The following is a 22,906-nucleotide window of genomic DNA, read 5'->3' on the forward strand; positions in this document are numbered from 1 at the left end:
CATGCCCACCTTCATGACAGTTTTGAGGAATATCAGTCAGGTGTTTGAAGAATGTTCCTCAACTTGGACTTCTTTGCTTTTTCTGGAATATTCAGCTAGGGTTAGGATTTTGCCCAGAGGTGAAGTTGCATTATGTTCATTTACATGATTGCAGTGTAACTCATGGCTAGTGATATTGACTTAGTTTGCTGACTTTTTTTGGTATAAAGTTCCTCTTTCTCTCTTCCATAATCTTTTCCTTGGAAGTGACTCACTGAGCCCAGGCCACACTTGAGCTGGTGGTGGTAGTAATAGGAGTGAATTTAGACTAATCTCTGGGGAAGAGGGGTGAGCAATGCATATTGTTTGAAATCCTTCAGTAAGGAAAATTTGCATTCTAATTTTGGAAGAGTTTTAAAAGAAATATGTCATAATATCAGCTGTGAACTAGTTAAAAGTGACAAAGTCCACACAATATTTAAAATCTTCACAGTTTACATAGGCCAGTGCATTTTAAAATAACAAAGACTGTCAAAGTACAATGGAGAGGCCATAATTTTCCAGATTCTCCTGGTGAAGTACTCATGAAAAAAAAATAATCCCTTAACCTCTGTAGTTTGTGGTCTCCAAACTCTTGATTGTATCCCGTATAAAATAAGCATGCAGCCCAGCATGCTTCCTTATTTACAAACACTTTATGGGCATCTCTGGACCGTTGTGGCGAGTATATAGGGAGACAAGTGTGAGACCAAGTTTAAAGGCTGCATTGAGGGTCTAAATGTAAATAGGATAATAGTGATCGCTGTGACTTTTCACCTGGTGTGCTACAAGTATGGTCTTAAATGCTCTGCATGTCTGAATGGATCATTACAGAAACGCTCTGAAGTCAGAACTGTTATGTTCACAGATGAAGAAGCGGAATGACAGAGTCCCACAGCAGCCAGGGACAGAGGCCAGAACCCTGGGCAGCGTGAATGGCAACTGCGGGACTCTGCAAGAAATGCTTGCGTTTCTCTTCCCACCTCACTCTGAACTGTGTACCCATCACACAGAGCGCTGTGCTGGCGACGTGTCCGAGGCTGACGTTGAGACCTGTGCTGCTCTGCTTCTGTGTCCAGAGCTGTCTTTGTCTCCCATCTGGCCAGGGCTGCTATGCTCATTTGTCCTCTGGGAATGAGGCTTGCTCTTTTCCTATGTCCTTGATGGGGACGCACTTACTGCATCCAGTTTTCTCTTGGTGCCGGAAGCAGCTGTCCATTGCTGCTGCCTCTCTCTGACATCAACCTGTGTGACAGATGCCTTCATGTGTTCCTTAGTGCCTGCTGGCAGTGGCTGCTCACTGCTCTTCTACTGTATGCTGGAGGAGGGTGGGAATTGTGCCCCTCTGGTGGTGGGAAAACTCTGTTTCTATTTGGGACACCAGCATGAAAATGGTTTCCCTGCAATCAGAACTATGCAGGTTTCTCCCATTTCTTGCTTTTAAATATCTCTCAGAAAACAGTTACCTGGATGATTATTTTTGACAACATTCTATGGGTTGCTTGGACTTATATTAAATTTTCTTCTTGCAAAAAGATGTGTGTTGCTTGTGTTTGTGAAAGACAAACCTGACTCCTGGAGATTATTTAGAAAATATAAGAAAATATGAAAAAGAAATTCAAAAGATGCACTTTCATCCAAAGATAACCTTGTTAATAATCATTTAAACTTCTTTCTGTCAGTCTGATTTGTTTGTATAAAATACATGTCTCTCTGTGTGTGAGTGTGTTTGTGTAAATATAGCCGGGTGTGTTGACTAGCCTGTAATCCTAGTGACTGATGTAGGAGGATCACAAATCGAAGACCAGCCTTAGCAACTTTGTGAGACCCTGTATCAAAATAAAAAGGAAAAAGGACTGGGCACATAGCTCTGTGGTAAAGCACCCCTGGTTTCAATCCCCAATACCCTACAAATATATATATATGTACATACATATAAATATGTACCAGTGTAGGAATATGTTTATATATGCTTTCTAACTTATAGTAAGAAGGATTATACTTTTTATCCTTTTAAAATAATTAGCTAAAACTTTTTAAAAGTTGATTAATTAAAAAAAAAATTAGATCTGTTGTTTTCAGGTTAATTTTGTGTCACTATTGCAGTCACATACTTTCCACTATCAACCATCCATGCACTCAATTGTTAAATCCCAGCATGTGTGTATAATATGGAGAGCAGTTTTGGAATTGCTGACCTCTGCTTCTATGGGAAGCAACTTTGTCACCTGGAAAGAGTGCTTCCGTGGAGTCTCTTCCTTCTACAGTCTTTCCGATACCACCTATTTGCAAAGTTCTAGACTCTGTGCTGTCCTTGTTCTCCACCCAAATGCAGTGAGGTCATTTCAGACATTTCTAATACCAATGCATTTCTAGTCCATATTCTGCACTCCATCCTCAGATCCTCTGATCAACTAAATTATTCTTGTTTGAATTACATACATCACATTTCACTCTTGTGCTATGACGTTCTACTGGTTTTAAAAAAATGTGCAGTGCCCATTACTCACAACTGTAATATCACACAGAATAGCTTCACTGCCCAAAATGTGCCCCTATGCTTCTTCTATTCAATCCTTCCCCCGTTCAAATTCTGGAAAAACACTGATATTTTTATTATTCATGTAATTTCTTCCTCTTCAAGATGTTCTGTCACATGATGGGATTTTACAGGATGTGATCTGCACTTCCTGTGGGACTTGTTGACTGCTTCTAGTTTGGGGTAATTTTGAATAAAGCTGCTATAAACATCTGCGTGCATGCTTTTATGGGTACTCTTTTATTTTTTCAAGTCATTTTGGCACAAGACTGACGTATTGTGCGACAAGCCTGTGTTCAGCTTTGTGAGAAACTGCTGATTGTCTTCCACAGTGAATGGCCGTTAGCCTTATCACTCCAAGAAGGAATGAGAGAGCTCCTGTTTTTTCATGTTCTTGCTGGCAAATGTTGAGTTTTTGTGTTTTGATTTTAGCCATTCTAATAGGTATATGGTGGTATCTAATTATTGTTTGAATTTGCATTCTCCTAGTGACAAATAATAAATGAGGTTAAGCATCTTTACATGTGCTTATTTCCTCTCTCTCTCTCTCTTCATCCATCTATCATTATCATCTTCCGTCAAGTCTCTGTTTATATACTTTGCATATTTTTAAATTGAGGTGTAAGTTTTCTTATTTTTGAGTTTTTGGAGTTCTTTGTATATTTTAGATACATATCCTTTTTCAATTTCTTTAAAAAATATTTTTGTTTTAGTTTTACATGGACGCAATACCTTTATTTAATTTTTATATGATGCTGAGGATCAAACCCAGGGCCCCATGTATGCTAGGCTTGTGCTCTACCACTGAGCGACAACCCGGCACCAAGATGCATGTCCTTATCAGACCTGTGTCTTGCAAATATTTGCTCCCAGGTTTTGGTTTGTCTGGTCATTTTGAACAGAATCTTTCTGGGCAGAGCAGTTTTTAATTTTAACAAAGTCCAGTTTATTGCATTTCCTTTTGCAGATCATGTTTTTGGTGTTGTGTTTGAAAACTTGTCATCAAATTCAAGGTCACATAGATCTTCTCTTGAGGTTTCTTCTAGCAATGCTATAGTTTTGCATTTTACATTTTGGTCTATGGTTCTTGTCCAAGGTTTAAGATCTGTGTCTGGAGTGTTTTGTTTGTAGATACTTAGTTGTTCCAGCACTGTTAGTTGAAAAATTACCCTTTCTCCAACAATTGGAAATGATGCTTCTTTAAAAATGTCTAGATTTATTGTATATTATGTGGTGTTTTGGCCAGTGCTCTTAACATTCTGAGTATGTGTGCATGGGGAGGGGAGAGGAGAGAACAAGAGAGGCCAGGGCCAAAGCAGGGAGGAGGAAGAAAGAAAAGTTTGTTGGATCTGCTCCCAATTTCTCAATAGTTCTCTTTATATTTTATTGCATTTAAAATTTTCTGTTTTGCAAAAACTTCACAACTTTGCTTCCTTATTCATGTATTTGCTTATCATCTCCAAACTACTCTGTAGTAGATAGGAAATCAGTATTTAAAGCAACTTAGTTTTCAGCCATTGATACCACAGTAAAGCATATCATTTAAGAGTATAGCATCATGAATTTAAAAAAAGGGGTTTTATCCTGTGTCAGCATTTATCTTGGATAAAATACCTAACTTCTCCCTACTTGTTCTCCTACTTGTAAGATAGTTATAATGACTCCTGCCTGTATGTATCAAGTCTTAACTGTACAACGTTTGTCTCATCTTATTATCATATTATCATCAATTTATTGTCTTGATTAGTAGCAATTGAAATGTTAAAGGAAAAGCAGAGCTTCATGTTTCCCACATCATCCGGGAATGCCTTCAGGTAAGATCAGGAGCCAAGTGTCCTGCTGATTACAAGCACAGCAGAACAATACTCGCTCACCTAACAGCAGCTTCATTCACCGCAGCCAAAGCTGGAAGCAGGTGGAGGGAGAACGGAGGCGCATGCCTACAGTGGAGCACCATTGAAACTTAGTTGACACAGGCTGCTTCCTGATGCAACTTGAGAACATCATGCCAAGTGAAATAAACCAGGCACTCAAGGAAATAGCATAAGACCCACTTACAGGCCGGGTCAGAGCAGGCGATTTCATTGGGACAGAAAGTGCAGTACAGGTCACCTGGGGCTAGGAGAAGAGAGTGCCAGGGAGGGATATTTTAATGGGAACAAGGGCTTTCTTTGGAATGAGTCAGAGTTTTAGAGTTGGGTAGGGGCAATCATTTTTAACCATCCAAATGTACTTGGTGCCACTGAATTTGTACACTTAAAAATCTTTAATGGGGCTGGGGAGATAGCTCAGCTGGTAGAGTGCTCGCCTTGCAAGCACAAGGCCCTGAGTTCAATCCCCAGCACCGCAAAAAAAAAAAAAAAAAAAAAATTTTAATGGGTAACTATTACATTATGTACATTCTACCTCAATAAAAACAAGAATAAACAAATAAAAAAATACTCAGGCATATACTTCCAATTCTCGTTTAGATGTTCTGCCTTTCCTGCCTGACTTTGTATCACTGCAGAGGCAGGTCATCTCCCATCATGAGCCTGACAGCTTGTTCACATACATGTTTTAGCTGATGACCTTGAGATTGCTCTCAGCTTTAGAAGGTTATTTGCCACATCTTAGACTAGCTAATATGGGGAGTAGTTTTGACTGAACTGTGAAGGACTTGCTACCCCTGACCTACTCAGGGGTTCACCGATGGTCCCTCCAAGAGGTCACGGTGAGCCGTCTCCACCAGGTGCCACGTTTGGCTCTCCTCCTGGGCCCCTGTAGCAGAGATGTATGCTATGCAGCACAAAGCGCTGGTGTGGATCAAAGCAAGAGATTTTACCCTTAATTAGTATGAAATGAACTTAACTTGAAACATCGCAAAGCTGACATGCTATATGTTCTGGAGTTTAATCACATTTTCCATGTCTGCAGATTCAGAAATCAAAAATATTCCATTAATAGGATTTAGAGGCTCAAGTCTACTGGGGTGACAGGGAGATACCCTACAAGTAATGAACAAAAGGCAAGGTTCATAAAGCTCTTTCTTTAATATCAGGAAACATGCTAGAGTGAAAAAGATAATTATTCTGGGACAGTGTATGCTAATGATTGGAAAATTGAAAGGGAAACACATTTTATTTTAAAATGTATCAAGTAAGGAATTTTATTTAGAAAAAACTTGCCCAAATTTACAATTTAAACATGCAAATTTGTTTCTGATAAATATTATTTTGGGGAGGGAAAAGCATTCTACAAACTGATGGGTCAAACATTTTACCAGAAGGCTCTTTGACTCAGTAGAACAATTTGCCAATTCAAGATGGAAGAGACAAATGTTTTCCTTTCTCCTGAGATGATTCCCATGGTCAGTTTCTTGGGAATCATGCAGTCAACTAATACCATAGTTAAATTTATACTGTTATTAAAGAGCTGGAGTTGTAGTAAAAATTTTTATAGGGACACCACTTGCAAGTCTGATAAAATATTAATGCTATCATGGAAATACACGATCCACTAGTGAATGTTTTTACACGACATTTTTGTTTCTTCCATTTGTGGGTAGATAACTGACATGATTTGGGTCCCTTAGCCAGGTAGATTCAATTTATCTATATTATCCCCAAAGTCCAAAAGGCAGGATGCATACAAACCTTTTCCCACTAGCCAACAGGTCAGAATGTTTGAGAAAGGATGAAAGGCCAAATAAACTTTTCCATAAAATACCCTTTGGGTTTTTTGCTAAAGTAAAAGCCTTTCTAGGTTCTTGTCAGGTGGAACATGCCTGCTGATCTGAAACTTTTCACTTCTAAATACCGTACATAAATTATGTGATTGGGGAGTTTACTGGCATTCATTTGATTCTATCTTTGCATGTAAAATAGTTGCTTTTCAAACTGCCAACTGTTAAACATGCATTTTAGGTACAAATAATCTTTGAATAACAGGCCTCATAGGGAATCATGGCTAGAATACTTCAACTGATGAAATGCTAGCTACTTTTTTTTTAAAGAGGGCTTAGGAAAATTATGGGCGATGTGCCATTCAAATGTAGACAGTGCCATGAATTGAACTCATAAATGATTGATTCTCCTGAGGTCTTATTCTTCGTGTAACTTCAGATAAGGAACTGATTCGATATGTTCAAGAGATCCAAAACCTATTCACATGGCCAGAGTAGACAGAGGACAAGGTTTTTCTAAATTGGAAAGGGTGTTGTATTGACCAGCAGACTTTCATGGTATCTTTTATCAATCAGCTCAGTTCTAAGGAACAAATAGAAGCAGTGTGTTATAACACAGTAAAAGATCAAAAGAATGCTAGAAACCAGGAATCTAGGTTTTTGAGACAGTACTGAGTTGTAGTTGAGGTTTAAAATGCAAAACTGAGCTTTGGTTTGAAATGTAACTGTTTCTCCCCGGTTGCCTGATTCTAGTCAAGCTATTTAAAATTTCTGTGCTTCTATTTCTTCAACTGTAAAATGCAAATGTTGATGAGTCCACTGCTCTAGAAAAATAAGTATCTCATAGGGATTTTATGAAGGATAAATGAGTTAATATATTGAGATAGGATAATGCTTTCACAGAGAAAGTGCTCATTAAGAGTTAGATAGTATTAACATTGGACTCATATCAATCATTTATGACAACATAGATATTTACATCTCTGACTCTCAGTTTTCCTACCTAGAAAGCAAGAAGGAGAGAGGATAAAATTGATCCGTGGACTCCAAGCACATTATAGGCAGTGACCCTTTTCTTGAACAGCTGTACGCATTTTCTAATATATAAAAGAGATGGCGTGCAGGCACCCTGGTAGAAGCAGGTGTGGTGGTGGAGACCTCTTATGGCTTTATGCTCTCCCAGTCAGAGGGCTATGGAGGGGTTCTAAAGAACTCTAGTGACCCCATGGTGTGTAGAATTGGGTTCAGAGCCCTGGTTTAACGATGTTCCAGATTATCCCCATTTGTCTAACTGTGTTATCTTACATAAATTGCATAACTCTCTGAACCTCAGATTCCTCATCTGTAAAACCCAACTTGGAACGAAGGACTTGGGAATGAATAAGATCAAGAATGCACAAATATTACCCTATGTAAATTTATGATTACACAAATGGTATGCCTTTACGCCATGTACAGAGAAACAGCATGTATCCCATTTGTTTACAATAAAAAAAGAAATGCACAGTAATTAACTCTGTGCCTGTCGCCGAGAAATCTTAATCAATCAATAAAGGTAAAAACCTCTTATCAATGCAACAAAGAAAGTAGTGAATTGGATGATCAAGCAGTTCTCTGAACAGGTGAGTGTTTCAGCCTGGATCTTGTCTCAAAGCCCCTTGGGAGATACATTGCCAAGTTTTGTGAAAGGTCGTCCTTAGGGAAAACATTCCACCTTTTTTCATAGTCAACAACTCTTTGTGAGTTCAAGGAATGCAAGCAGAGATGTTCCCTGACTTCCACTCTAACCTGAAGAGTTTCCCTCTCTTTGCCTTGCCTAGAGACTTGGGATACGTGGTGGGCAGAGTGCGTCAGATCGCTGATTTCTAAAATTCTCTTGCTTTAATTTAGAGATGGAGTCTCTAAGTCCCATAGATCGCCACATCCCTCTGCTTTCTCCAAAAGGTTTTGGGTTTCGTGGACATTTTTCTCTTTATGAGCATGAGCAACATCGCAAGTTGCCATATTAATGCTGTCTTCTTTAAAGTATCCCAGAACTCAGGGGTCACCACGACCCAAATGCAGCAAACATTCCCATGAAGGTGATTCTCATAAAGGTCTGGACAGATGGAGGAATAGTGAGGTGGGCGAATAGTTGACAATGGTAGACAAAGAAGGCTGAGTGCAAAACCTCTGGGACACTAAAATTCACTTTGCTAAATGGAGCACATACCATCTACCACACAAATAGGTACAAAGACAGGACACCATGCTGCTCAATAATTTATTACAACAGTGAAAAACTGAACCTAACTTCTCCCATGTGATCCCCTATTTTTTCTCTTTAGATTATAAGCTCTTAGAAGTTAGGGGTGATGTCTTATTTTTATTCTCTATGTAAATCCAACAGGGTTTTATTAAGAATATCCTAAAAGGTTTAGGACTATATACAGTGATAAAAAATTTTGTTAAATATGCAAAGAAAATAAAAGCAATAAAAATCAGAAAGGGAAATGACATTTTAAAAATCTTAGTTTGTCTTTCATTTTTGCAACTTAAATGTAAAATGTTTCTTTTCAGATCCTTTCTGTCAAAACTAATGTAAACTATCTCCTAGCAAAGATTCAAATCAGTTTCCCATAAAAACATAAAACTGAAAACTTTTATTTGACCTTTCACTCCTTCAAATATATATTGATGAGTACACATGGCCCCTGCATTCCCGGTGGTGGCTGTTCTCACCCTTGGATGGTTCTTCATATGGGTGTTCCTAATTATTGTCTCAGGTATTAAAGATGAAGTGTGTCTGTGATGGAACAGTAAGAGTTTCTAAGGCACCTGGAAGTAATGTCCTCTGTTTATGCTTAAACTCAAAGTGAAGGTTGATGGTCTCAGTGAAGTGTTCACGGTGGTGAATCAGAGACCTGAACTCTCCCAAGTAAGCCTTCGTGCACCAAAAGGAGGCCTGTCCCGCCCCTGGAAGACTCAGATGAATTCAGCCAACCTGAGAGCAGGTGGCGTCTTCTCTTGGTATCTTCTTTTTCCTTTGGAGAGGTACAGTTAGCTTTTGTTGAGGACAATCTGAAATACTGGAGGACTCATAAGCATTTCACATAACTGTGTCATTTAATACCGCAATCTTAAAAGGTTGATCAGCTTGCTGCTGTCTTATTAATGTGAAGACAATATCTGGGGAAGTTAAGCAGTTTTCCTAAGGGCGCACAGTATGAACACAGATCTCTCCATTTGCAGGGTTTATGCTGAGCTATTACAATGGATTTCAACAAATATTTATAAAACACCATCTTGTTTCAGGACACTGAAATAGGTTCTTAAACAGAGCCTGCAGTTTATAGGTCTCCCTGAATGGAAGTGAAAACAACTTAGCTTTCACATTAAGAAACTCATTCAATGTATATTTAATGACCAACATTGAACTCCTGTAGTCTAATATGATGTTGAGTTCTGTTGGAAAAGAGGAGATAGTCACAGAGATTAGAAACTCCAGGGCAGGGGCCAGCAAACACGGACCGCAAGTCATATCTGTGTCATCTCCAGTGACACTGTGGGGTGTGGAATTGTGTTCAAGGCCTTAGTTTAATGACGTTGCAGACTGTCACTGCTTAGCCAGCTGTGCAACCTTACATATATGACATAATTCTTTGAGCCTCAGATTCCACACTTGTAAGACTCAAGTGGGAATGAAAGACTTGGGAATGATTGAAGTAGAGAATGTACAGTAATTAGTTCCTTGCCTGTCACTGAGAAATCTGACACCGAGAAACACTGTGCAAATTAGTATTGCACCTACTGTTGCAAGTGAAGTTTTATTGGAACTGGGGCACACCCCATACCCATTTGTTTACACACACCTGCAGATCCTTTTGCAATACAACAGCAGAGGTCAGTCACTGCAGAGTGAGGGCATGCAGAGCGGAAGGTGCCTGCTGCCTGTGGGTGTGGTTTGCTGACGTCAGCTGTAGAGCACGGACTGACAGAGCTTCCTGGTGGAGGTGGCTCCTGGCTATTATCTCATATTGATGGGAATTGTCTAGGAGTAGCAGGAGTGGGATTGGGGGTTGGGAAGCAGGGGAGTGAAGATATTTTAGGCTCAGGGGACCCCTTGTGAAAATCCTAGAAAACCTTACAAACTCGAATTATTTAGTATGAATAGGGGGTTAGTAATCACCATTCCTGCTCAGGAACCCTGATATTTTTAGTTACTTCTACATGTAGGAGAAGGGCTCCCCATCACTGAAAACCCCACCATGGCCATGATAAGCTGCATTTTGGACTTGGGTGAGTCCTGGGGCTTGGTGTAGTGGGTATCTACAGGGCTGGCAGACTGGTGTTGGGTGAGGCAGGATGCATCTGTGCTGTCCACGAGTCTCCATCCTGAGCCAACAGCAGAGGGAACTGGGTCAGCTTTGAGTGGCTGGTGAGAGGGTCTTGCTCCCATGGAGCATCCAGCAGACTGCCCCTCATGGTGTCATCTCTCACCACTTCCTGAGAGCATCCATCCAGGGATGGGACACCACCCACTCAGCTTACCCGCCTCTCATCTCCCACTCTCTGGTGTGGTCCCTTCCAAATCTTTCTTGCCACCACCCAGATCCTTACTCTTTTTTTTTTTTTTTTCCTCACTCAGGAGACTCAGGTGTCCATTAAACAAGAGCTGGGATTCCTGAGGACTCTAGAGTACAGTGACTTACGGGTGATTTTGGATGTCCAGTTCTCCAAGGGCAGATCTCAAGGTGGCGTGATCTGGGGCAAGACGAGTGTGCTTCTCCGGTGGCTCTGCCGGGTACCGAAGCCCCACCTCACTGAGGCGCTTCCCTCAGGGAGCAGTGCCATCACTTGGCTTACCGCAGACGCTCTTGTTTTAGGCCGCTTTTTTGTCACTGTGACCCAAAGACCTGAGAAGAACTTTGTAGAGGAGGGAATGTTTATTTGGGGTTCACGGTTTCAGAAGTCTTGGTCCACAGATGGCCAATTCCATTGTGCTGGGCCCAAGGGGAGGCAGAACATCAAGGCGGAAGGGCGTGGTGGAGGACAGCAGCTCGGGAAGTGGCAGCAGGGAGCAGAGAGAGATCCATTCACCAGGGACAAGATATATACTCCAAAGGCACGCCCCCAGGGACCCACCTCCTCCAGCCACACCCTACAGTTACCACCCAGTTCATCCATTCAAGTGGATTAATGCATTGATTAGGTTAAAACTCCCATAATCCATTCTACTTGCCTCTAAACTTTCTTGCATTATCTCACACATGAAATCTGAAGGATACCTCATATCCAAACCATGACAGCTTTGTATGTAGGAATTATGCTTAATAGATCATTGGCTGAACACCCAGTTGCCCTCCCCCGGGAAGCAGGGCTTCCAGACCTTCAAATGCTCCTGGAGGAGGAGGGAAACTGTTAGCCTTTTTGGTGGGACTGTGCTTAATGGACCTGTGAAGGGTGGAGGGGCAGGGTCTCTGGTGGCTCACTCTCCTTTGGAACAAAACTCACACACACACACACACTCAAACACACACACACTGTACACACAATCAGTAATCAAAATAAATATTATTTTAATGCAATCTTATTTTTAAAAAGTTAATGCAAAAATTGTGATAAACAGAATATCAAGATTTCAAACAAGAAAGTGCTGTGTGAAGCCATATGGGAGCTTAAGGCCACAGGGAAAGTCAGTAGCGGGAGCGTGGCAGTGACCTCCCTCTCCCCCAGCATAGTGTGGGAAAGAAACCAAGAGAGCCAAGGGTTCCAAGACCTCGAACAGCAGTATCTTGCCTCAGCCGGGATGAAGACTGTGAGGAAGTGAGAGGAGAGATAAGGTGGAGAGGGAGCCGCTGTTGGAACAGGCTTGCGGCAGATTATAAGCTTTATCCCCAGAGCCGGAGCCAAAGGGATCCTTGCGCGGTTTTATGTTGGGAAGTGGCATGGTTTGATCCGCCTGGCACATACATCAGTGAAGCTGAAATCTGTAGATTTGAAACCAAATGGGGCACAAAACATTCCTTTGGAATGCAAAACTAGCAAGCGATTTAAATAAAATCAGTAAATCTATATATTTTGTTTAATGAATGGATTTTGAGACCAGATAGGCATGGATATAATTCTGTTCAACATTACCTTGAAAGTTGATTCAAACGAGGTTATGTTTGAAACTCCTCTACTTTGATAACTGCTGGTTTTGTGAGCACCCTTGCTTGAATACTTGTGAATAAAATTGAGAAGGAAAAGACTATTAAAAGTCTGACTGGATGTTGCTAAGTCGATCTACATTTCAGGGTGATATTTTTGGCAAGAAGGGATCCATGATATGTGGTTGCTTTTTGTTGTAGTTTGAAATTACCTGATGGTAATTCTTTAAATTTTTCATTTAAAATGAAAGGTTAATAGTTATCCTGCACAGTTCTTGCAAAGTGGAAATGAGATTGGAAAGTTAAAATATAATTAATTTACTTTCCTATTATCCCTTCCGTTGGAGGAATATTCATGCATTCTGAGCAGATAAGTTTTGAAAGAGGCACTAAATTGCAAGTGTTCACACTTGGATTCAGTTTAAAAGTTAAAAGCTTTCAGACCAAATAAATTAGACAGCAGGCAAGATGAAGCTCCTTTTTAATATTAATGAGTAAATGTTCTACCTTGGGTGTGTTGTTTGTGGCTTCAGTTTTAGAACACGAATCTTCTTGAAAGTTGCTGTGGGATTGTATTTGGTATGTGCTTTGTGAATACATTGTTGCCATTTGCACCTGTCCCAATGTCATCTGTGGACAATGGGATGGTGCCGTTGACACTTACTCGGATGGCATTTCTGCACCTTGCCTGCCAATTTCTCTGAAGCTTGCTGTTCAGTGATGTGCCTCTTAAGCTTTTTCTGGTTTCAAGGAAAAGAAATAATATGGAAGGACATGGATAAGTCCCCAGGATCCAAAGAAAAGACAAAAATAAATAGTGAAGTTGCTTAGCAGGATCCAAGATGTAAGTGCTCACTGTGGTACTCATGATGGCCTTTGCAGGTCCTGATGTGAAAAGGTGAGTTGTATTTGGTTTGCCTGTGCTTTGTAATTCATTTACAGTTTACATGGATCCTGTTTATGGGTGAAGTGAAAATAGGATTTCTACTTGAAATAAACTGCTGATATGTGTCCTTTCATATTTCACATTATCAGATTTTTCTAGTGTAAAATAGACACGTCACATTCTAAACACTGAGGGAATTAAAGAAAAATGTTGGCTGACTGATTTATTTATTCAGTCAACAAATATTAATTGATGGGTTAACTGAGTGGCAGATACAGTGACGTCCAGCACCGTGGAAATCAGGCAGATGTGGACCAATGGAAGATGCAGAGGATAAACAGTAAAGAGGTTTTAAGGAAAAGGTCATAGTTGGAAGGTTACTGGCACTACAAGAACAAAACCAAAGACAGGGCATTGGCCCAGAAAGTGATACAGGTGGAGGAGAGAAGTCCTATGATTTAGGATGTCCAAGGAAGCATTTTTGAGAGGTCGTCACCAGAGTCTAATAGGAAGGAAGTCATCACGCGCATATTTGGAAAAGACCATCATAGGCGAAGAAAACCAGAAACCTAAAGGCCATGGAGCCGTGACCAAGCAGAGCCCTTTAGTGAGGGAGAGATCTCTGGGCTGAACAGCTGCAGGAGGTCCCCTGGAGGTGGCAGGTGTGTGCTGCCTTGGGGAGGAGGGAGGAGACCAGCCAGCATCCTGGGACTCTTGCACATCCTCTGCCTGGTGTCCTGACCCAGAACATGTCACCAACTGAGAACCCTTGTGCCTGAAGACAAAATCAGGTCCTGAACAAACACCAGGAAGTGGGTGGCAGAAAAAAATTGAGGAAAGTTTAAGGGAACTCTGAAGGCTATATCCACGTTTTCATCACAGATAACTGTTTGCCATTAAACTCAAAAACCATGACAACTTTATTTTGAAGTCTGGTGATTATTGCAACCAATCTAATTTTGACAAGGTAGTAAAGCATTTTCTAATAACTTTAATATCTTTATTTTTTCTATTGATGTGTGTTTTCAAATATCCTTGAAATTCTTTGATTATAATTATAAATTGTAACTAGTATCAGAGGAAAATTAAGTTAAGAGACAATTACGCTTTCAAGTTCTAATTAAGTTTGTGCACATTTAATAATTAATCATGAGGCTGTAGCAATTATTTTGGAAATATTTATATCTTGAAGCATTGTGTGTGTATGTATATATATACACATATATTTGATATATATAAATATACATATATGTTTAATATATTTGATGCAGATAGGGGTCATACATATTTTCTGTGTCCTTCTGAAACAATATCTCACATACAAACATCTGCAGCTGGAGAAGTGATAAGTAACAAGCTGTTAAGTATTTATGTCACTTAGGATGAGTTTTTGCCATGGGTAAAAAAGACTCAAAGTCTAAACAATGGACTAAACAAAATAGAGGTTTTGCTCATTTATGTAAGTGACAGGAGATAGCCATTAAAAGTTAGCATCATGCTTCCAGTTTCTTGAATCCTCAGGAACTTAGATTCAATCTTTTGTCATTTGGAGAGGTGGGTAATCTGGGTCTTTCTGATACAAATCTGCAGCTACAATGCAACCCATTGTATCTACAGTCTGCACAGCAGGAAAAGGAAAGAGAGAGAGAGAGAGAGAGAGAGAGAGAGAGAGAGAGAGAGAGAGAGAGAGAGAGAGAGAGAGAAAGGATGAGTACCAACTTTCACTTGGCACAAATCCCCAGAAATGCTGTGTGATGCTGACCCTCACATCACATTTATCCACCATTTGTTCACATGGTCACAGCAAGATGAAAAGGAAGCATAATTTATTTGTATTAGTGTAGGTTACTCTATGTCTGGCTAAGCATTTAGAAACTTCTCTAATATGGAAGAAGGAGACTGAATATTGGCAGGGGAGCAACTAGCACCTGAAACAAGTATGTAAAAAAATTTTAAATTCCCTTAAAAATGTGACAATCGAAACCATAATAAGAAACTGTGAATAAAATTTTAAATACTAATTTTATCACCTTTATATCCCTTGGTAGTTATATATTATTGTAAAATTGAAATACTAATTTTATCACTTTTATATCTCTCTTAAATAGTTATATATCACTTTATAATAAGTAGTAATGTGAATTTAATAGAAAAGTCAGACTTTTTTTCCCCTGGAAGAATAAAAGAATTAGAAAGAAACAGATCCAAAGAATCAATGAAAAGCAATGGGAAGAGTTTAGCGATCCTAAATTTTGTCATTTTCAGGGAAGACTCTCTATTAGCAGTTCTGTAAGTCAGTGTTCTGCTCTGTTGGATTCGAAGTTCTGGCGTCTCCACTAAATAGCTGTCATCTTGAGTCTATCTCAAAATTGCACAGTAGTATCGTAGTAATCAGCAGGAGCACCATCATTGCTACCAATGAAGGTAATAACACTGATATTTTAATAAAAGTATTCACTTGATGCTTTGAAACATAAATGGACTAATATGGGTCACGGAGTCTTGTGAGCTGCTAAGGACTATGACAGCTGTCATCACCCAGAACATTTGAGGTTCAAAGGAAGTTCTCTTGGTGACTGTTCTAGGTCAGGCCACTGGCTTTGCAATTTGAATTAAAGGATTAACACAGGGATAAGGTTTCCTGTAATCCAGGATGTGTCAGTCTCAGAGTTGTTTGTCCTCAGAGACTCCTGGTTATCACCCTGCAGGGCAGCTCAGCAGTTTCAGTGCCCAGGGCAAGCCTGTGGACAGCGCCCCCTGCAGTCCCCCATCTGCATACAATCTCACTGGATAGACTCTAGCAGCAAACGATTAATTTGAACAAACATTTGTTAATAACTTACACAAGTTATTCTCATGTGGTTCTGTGGCAGCTACATGGGTGAACAAGAATTTTCTACTCTCAAGATGTTTATAGTCTAAAATGGAAAAGAAAATGTACAATTGTTACAGCGATCAATTTGGGAGTTCTATTTGAGACAGATCCGGGGCAGTGACACAATGTTTCTAAAGTCAAGGTCTGTTTTAGTGAATAAATAAGGATTTCTATCTTTCAGACAAACTGCTAATATTCTTAGTAAATGTTAGAACTGTTTTGTGTGTGCACTTTGGCTGTTCTAGGCTATTTTTTCTTTTCTGACTATTCCTGTCTCCTGAAGGGAATATACTGAGAGGGAACTGAGGGGAGAAATAGACTGATTTATAGAACAATTAAAATGTGAGGTGGTGAATTGCCTATAAACACCACAATGATCATTTAGAAAACTGTAGTCATGTAGTTTTTCTTTGTTTTCCTCTAAGTTGTAACGTTACTATAGATTATTTTATTTCTGTTTCATAATGCATAATGCAGCATGGTGACTATAAATTATTACAATATTAATTATCCATGGTGGTGGTGTTTTGCATATAAATAAAAGCAGTTTTTACTATTAATGTGTGGTATAAAACCTTCGTTTCCACTGTCAGTGAGGAAACACTACAATAAGATTGAGTTAAAATCAATGTATCAGTGAATTTAGAAAACGTAGGAAATTGGAGCTCAATAAATTGGCAGACCAGTGGATACTTACAATTGAAATTTTGTGGGGGAGAAATATAAATAATAATAATGATGATAATTAGTGAAAGGGTATATTGGTAAATTACAGCAAAGGACCAAATAGGCATTGTTTTTATAAATAAAGTTTTATCGGAAAGTGGCCCAGTTTGTTTTCATGTTGCCTCTGGCTGCTTTTGAAGCATGATCATGATGGCAGATCAAATTGTTGCAGCAGGACTTTTGATGCAGGCTAAGACATCTACAGAGGAAGTCTGCTGATCCTGCCTCACACGCGTGGCCCAGCTCAGGGTCTTGATCCCTGCTGCTCCCTCTTGCTACCACGCTGCTCTCCTTTCCCTTCACTCAGAGTCCTGGCTCTGTCTTCCTTCAGGTCCCACATCCCACCCCCCCCCCCCCCCAGGGATCCTGCCCCACAAAACCCAACCCAGTTAGCTCCTGAGCCCGCTCCCCACCCGTCTACTTCTCTACTATAGTGCTGGTGGTATTTTACTTAGTACTTCTCACATCTGAAATCACAACAAGGAGTGGGCCAGGAGTTTACATATGTTCAAACTAATTAACTAATTACAGTGGAGATCTCCATCTGTCTCTTTCTCCTCCTTTTCATGGGGGTCTGAGGAGGGTAACTTACAGTCTTCAATGAGTGTTGTCGGAATGAACTAGAAGTAACCCATCTTGGATGTGCTTCCAGGGGCCATAATGTTTGTGTTCCAAACATTCAGTATTACCTTGGGTTACAGGGAGCAAGTGTGTGTGTGTGTGTGTGTGTGTGTGTGTGTGTAAGGAGAGGGTGGTGGCACCAGGCTCAGTGGCTTATTAAGAAGCGTATTTCTCAGTTGATTCCCTCAGATGTTTGGAGTTTTCTGTATGTTAAGAGATTTGTAGAGAATCCTGTCAGAATAATATGTAAATATTCCTCTGTCACTTCAGGCGTTTACCATACCATCAGGGGTTTCTTGCACACCTTTATAAAGGTGTGGCTCGGAAGGGAATCAGAGCGTGCCACACACACTGAGTGTCAGATGTTAGGGTTGCACGAGAAGTGTCTTCCAAAGGTCCTGTGTGGAAGGCTTGGACCCCAGTGCAGCCTTGTTCCCAAGTGGGGCTTTAGGGAAGTGATTGGGTCAGGGGGGCTCTGACCTCATCCCTGTGTTAATAATTTGATGGTGTTATTGGGAGGTGGTGGAGAGGTGGCAGCTACTAGAAGGCGTGGGTCCTTGAGGTATGCCCTTGGAACGGCATCTTGTCCCTAGCCCCTTCCCCTCTCTCCTGCCTGTGAGGTGAGTCTTTCCCTTACCATGATGCTCTGCCTCATCTTAGGCCTGAAGCCATGGCGCTGGCTGACCATGGACTGAAACTGTGAGCCACGGTACCTTTCTTCTTTTAAGTTGTTCTCCTGAGGTATTTTGCCCACAGCGGTGAAAATGACTGACGCAGGTGAGTGTGCCTTTGTCCCACAGTAACTCTCGAAGAATGTGGCTGTGGGCAACTCAGTTCATCTGACTGATTAACTGATCTGAAACTATTGGCTTAATTTTATTGCCTTTAAAGGTATTTTTTTCCCAGATAATGGATGCTAGTAAATATTTAATTCAGCCATGTGAGTTCTGACTGTTTTTATGGAATATTTATTATAGGCTTTTACTGAGGTTTTTATCTTCAATTTTGCCACCAATAAATCTTATGACAAAGTTTTGAATCAGCGGTACTTTATGTCTTTTGTGAGAAGAAGCTAAATGTGGTAAGAGTGTTCATAATACCCACTGTTTAATCAGAGGAGCCTCACGACACTCTAAATTCTCCCTCTGAACTTTCTAATAACCTGCCCTTCTCAACTGTCCTTGAAAAGCCTTGCTTTGTTTATCTTATTAGACTCCTCAGGGAAAATGAAATGGCCCTCATTTTCTATTAATTGATAAAGCCTGTTTTTATTTGTTAATGTCTTTGTGGATCATTTTGTTTATGTACACACTCACGAAGCATTTACTGAGATGCTTCAGGGTGCTAGGCTGTGCCTAGGGGCCGTCTCTTGCGAGGATCTCTGAAGAGGAACCTCCCTCCATCTGTTGTGCAGCTTCCCTAAAGAACTCAGGTCCCCATGCAGGGGCAGCAAAAGAAAGGTGAATCTAGGACTTGAAAACTGTCATAGTCCATTTTTTGTTGTCATTGTTATAACTGAATATTTCCAACTGACTGATTTGTAAATAATAGTTTTATTTGGCTCATGGCTCTGATGCTGGGAAGTCCAAGAACATGGTGCCAGGGTCTGGTGCCTGCCTTCCTGCTATATAGTGACAGGGCTGAGGGCATCACATGTGAGTGGACAGAGTGTGCTAGCTGGAATCTCTTCTCACAAAGCCTCAGCAGCCACCATGGGGGTCCACCTCACGACCTCATCTGATGCTAGTTACTTCCCAAAGGACCACTTTCAAGTCCATTAGTATGAATTAAGGGATTACATTTCCAAAATGAGTTTTGAAGGGTACAAACACACAGGCCAAGCAGAGAGTATACCTAGAAAATTATAAGAAATATACCACTTTTCATAAGAAAATTCTTACCTGAAATCTACAGTCTTTTCCCTCTAGAATTATCTGAACAAAATGCCTGAGTATTTGTGAGTAGAATGCGTGAAGATAAAATAATAATGGTCGATTTCATGAGTATTCACTGTATTTTTGCTGCTTTATGAAAGTTATTTCTTGCAACATTGTTCTTATTTCCAGATGAGCAAATGCAGTTACTAAGGACATATAGCGGATGGATGATCTGTCTGGTTTTAAGCCAAAATTTTATTCCAGGGATCTAACACTCCATCACCTCCAGCAGCTGCTGGTACTCTCTAAAATAAAAGAATGTATTTTGTTTCTCAATATTGTAATAAATATTCAGGATACAAAACATGTTTTGATTTTTCTTTATAGGGGCTATTTCCTGGTATAAAGGTGCATGTGTACCGTAGAATGAAGGGGAAAATTGAAACCAGTGGCTTCCAAGCCTACGAATGTCGCTGTTCCACTGTCCACCTTAGGATTCTACTAGATTCTTAGGTGGAGACAAAACCCATCATAACCAGGAGTGTACACACTGGGAGCGTGCCCCTCACACCATGGCCCAGATTGAACTTGGAATGGTTCAATGGTTCAAGAAGTGAAACCTAGGAGCATATATTTTTAGTGAGTTCCACAGTTGATTCTGCTGCATTTTTTTAAAATTTATTTTTATTGTAAACAAATGGGATACATGTTGTTTCTGTTTGTACATGGAGTAACAGCATACTATTTGCATAATCATACATTTACATAGGATAATGATGTTTGATACATTCTGTTATTTTTTCCTTCCCCCCCACCCCTCCCACCTCTCTTTCCCTTCTATACAGTCCCTCCTTCCTCCATTCTTGCCCCCCTCCCACCCCCCATTATGTGTCATCAGTCGCTTATCAGTGAGATCATTCCTCTTTTGGATTTTTGAGGTTGGCTTATCTCACTTAGCATGATATTCTCCAATTTCATCCAGTTGCCTGCACATGCCATAATTTTATCATTCTTTATGGCTGAGTAATATTCCATTGTGTGTGTGTATATATATATATATATATATACCACATTTCTTTATCTATTCATCAATTGAAGGACATCTAGGTTGGTTCCACAGTCTGGCTATTGTGAATTGTCTGCTGCATTTTTATATCTGAGCACTTAATCTGCTTGCCCAGCCCTCCAAAGGTGGATTTTGCCTTTCCATCTTATTTGTAATGACTCGCTTTGTCCTCCATCAGTGGGTTTTTCCTTCATTGTGCTGGAGAATTAACTACAGCTGCTATCTTATACAGCTGATTGCTTGAGCTTATTCTTCCTGCTTAACATATTTTATATCCTGTGACCAACATCTCCCTGTTCCCTTGACCTCCAGCTCTGGAAACCACAGTTCTACTCTGCTTCTGAGTTCAGGTGCCTTACATTTCACACATACATGGATCATGCTGTGTTTATTTTTCTGTGCCTGACTCATTCAATTCCACTTGATGTCCTTCTGGTCTATCCATATTATCACAAATGATAGGATTCCCTTTGTTGTAAGACTGGATAGTGTTAGATTGTCCGTCTTTACAGTCTCTTCATCCGTTCCTTGATCCACGAATGGCAAGGACAGTGAAGTTGCTTCTGTTGTCTGGCTCTTGTGAACAATGCTGCAGTTATCATGAAAGTGACTCTCCAGGCCATTGACGTCGTTTCCTTTGGATATATCCCAAGAGAGATTGCTGAGTCAGACGGTAGTTCCTTTTAAACATTTGGAAAACCTATTGTTTTCTACAATGGCTGCACTAATTGACATTCGCACCCACAGATCAGGAGAGCTTCCTCTTATCCATGTCGCTTTAAACACCTGTTATATTTGGTCATTTTTATAATAACCATTCTAATGGAGGTGAGGTGATACCTCATTGTCTTAATTTGCATTTCCCTAATCATGTTGAACATTCGTATTCTCGTATTTTTTATTTTCGTATACCTAATTAAATTAGTTTGTATGTCTCCTTTGGAGAAACGTCGATTCAGATCTCTTGCAAATTTTTAATTGGGTTACACTTTCTTGCTATTGAGTTGTTTGAGATCCTTATACATTTTGAATATTAATCTTTTATCAGATGTAGGTTTGCAAATGTTTTCTCCCATTTCATGTGTTGTCTCTTTGCTGATTATTTCCTTTGTTGTACAGAAGTTCTTCAGTTTGAGGTTGCCCAGTTTACCTATTTTTGCTTTGGTGGTCTGTGTCTCTGAGGTCATATTTAAATAATCATTGTGCAGACCAACCCACTAAATAAATTGCCTCCTTTTCAACATCATGCCAATCAAATCCTCATCATGTACCCGGTTGTACCTGGCTTCATTTACTCGCTCCATCCTTGAGAGCCATTCAGCTTGCATGGGTCAGGGCTTTATGTCTGTGTCTTGTTCCATTGTAAGAATATAGTGCAACTTGTTCATTTAGTGTTTATGGGGGCTTAGGTTCCTGTAAGTTTTTAAAATTTTGAATACAGCTGTAAGAAACATCTTTGTACACATTTTTTACTGGGCAGAGACACTCACTTCCCTTGAGCATATACCTGGGAATGGAGTAGGTGTGTTGATATTACCAGGTAGTTTTCCAAAGTGGTAGCATGAAATATACCCTCAACAATAATATTTAAGAATTCTACCTGTTTCACATTGCTCTGGTATTAAGAGTCATTTTAGCTAATCTAGTGAATGTGCATTTTTTTTTTTATGGTCTATATTTTCATTACACTGAAGTGGAATCTTCGTTATGGCTGCCTGGTTCTGTAAGTAAGGCTGCCCCATGTTTTATTTAACAAATCATCTATTGATGAGTCATGAGGCTATTTTTAATATGTTTTCTGTATACACCATATTTTCTTTGTAGTTGTACTGTGATAAAGTCCAGAATTTGAAACATTGGCTCAAAAATTATGTTAAAATTTTGATAGCTGTAGTTTTTCCAAAAAAGCGTACCCAATGAAACATCTATCATCAATATATTAAATTTACTTTCCACCATAATTTTTTTTTTCTGAATAAGGTAGAAAGCCTTCTGATGTTTACTAGCCATTCAAAACTTATTTCCTATGAGTGCCTGATTATGTTGTTTACCTAATTTTTCTATAGGATTATCAGTATTATTGATCACAGAACCTCTTTACATATTTAAAACAGATACTTGTGTAAGTGGCTGACAACCTTCATTTGCATAAGCAGCATTTTAAAGAAAAAGGAAAGAAAAATTAAAATAAAAGTGAACCCTCCACTCCAACATTTTAAAGCACTCAGCAATATTTTGCCAGTTCAGCACATGGCAGGAGTTCATATTTGCTGCACCCCACTTGCTTTATAAAGTGCTCGCTTGCATAGTATTTCATTTAATCTTTATATTAATGTAATTAATTTATATCTGTATTCCACTTACTAAAGATATTAAGAAACCGAGATCTTAAGTGATTTGACCAAGGTTGCATGCCAACACCAGGGAGGCCAATGTAACACAGGTTCCATGTGACAAACGTGCTGTAATTTCCCACGCAGTCCCTCCCCCTCCAGGTTCTGGC

The sequence above is a fragment of the Sciurus vulgaris genome, assembly GCF_902686455.1.
Source record: "Sciurus vulgaris genome assembly, chromosome: 2".
NCBI classification, from domain to species: Eukaryota; Metazoa; Chordata; class Mammalia; order Rodentia; family Sciuridae; genus Sciurus; species Sciurus vulgaris.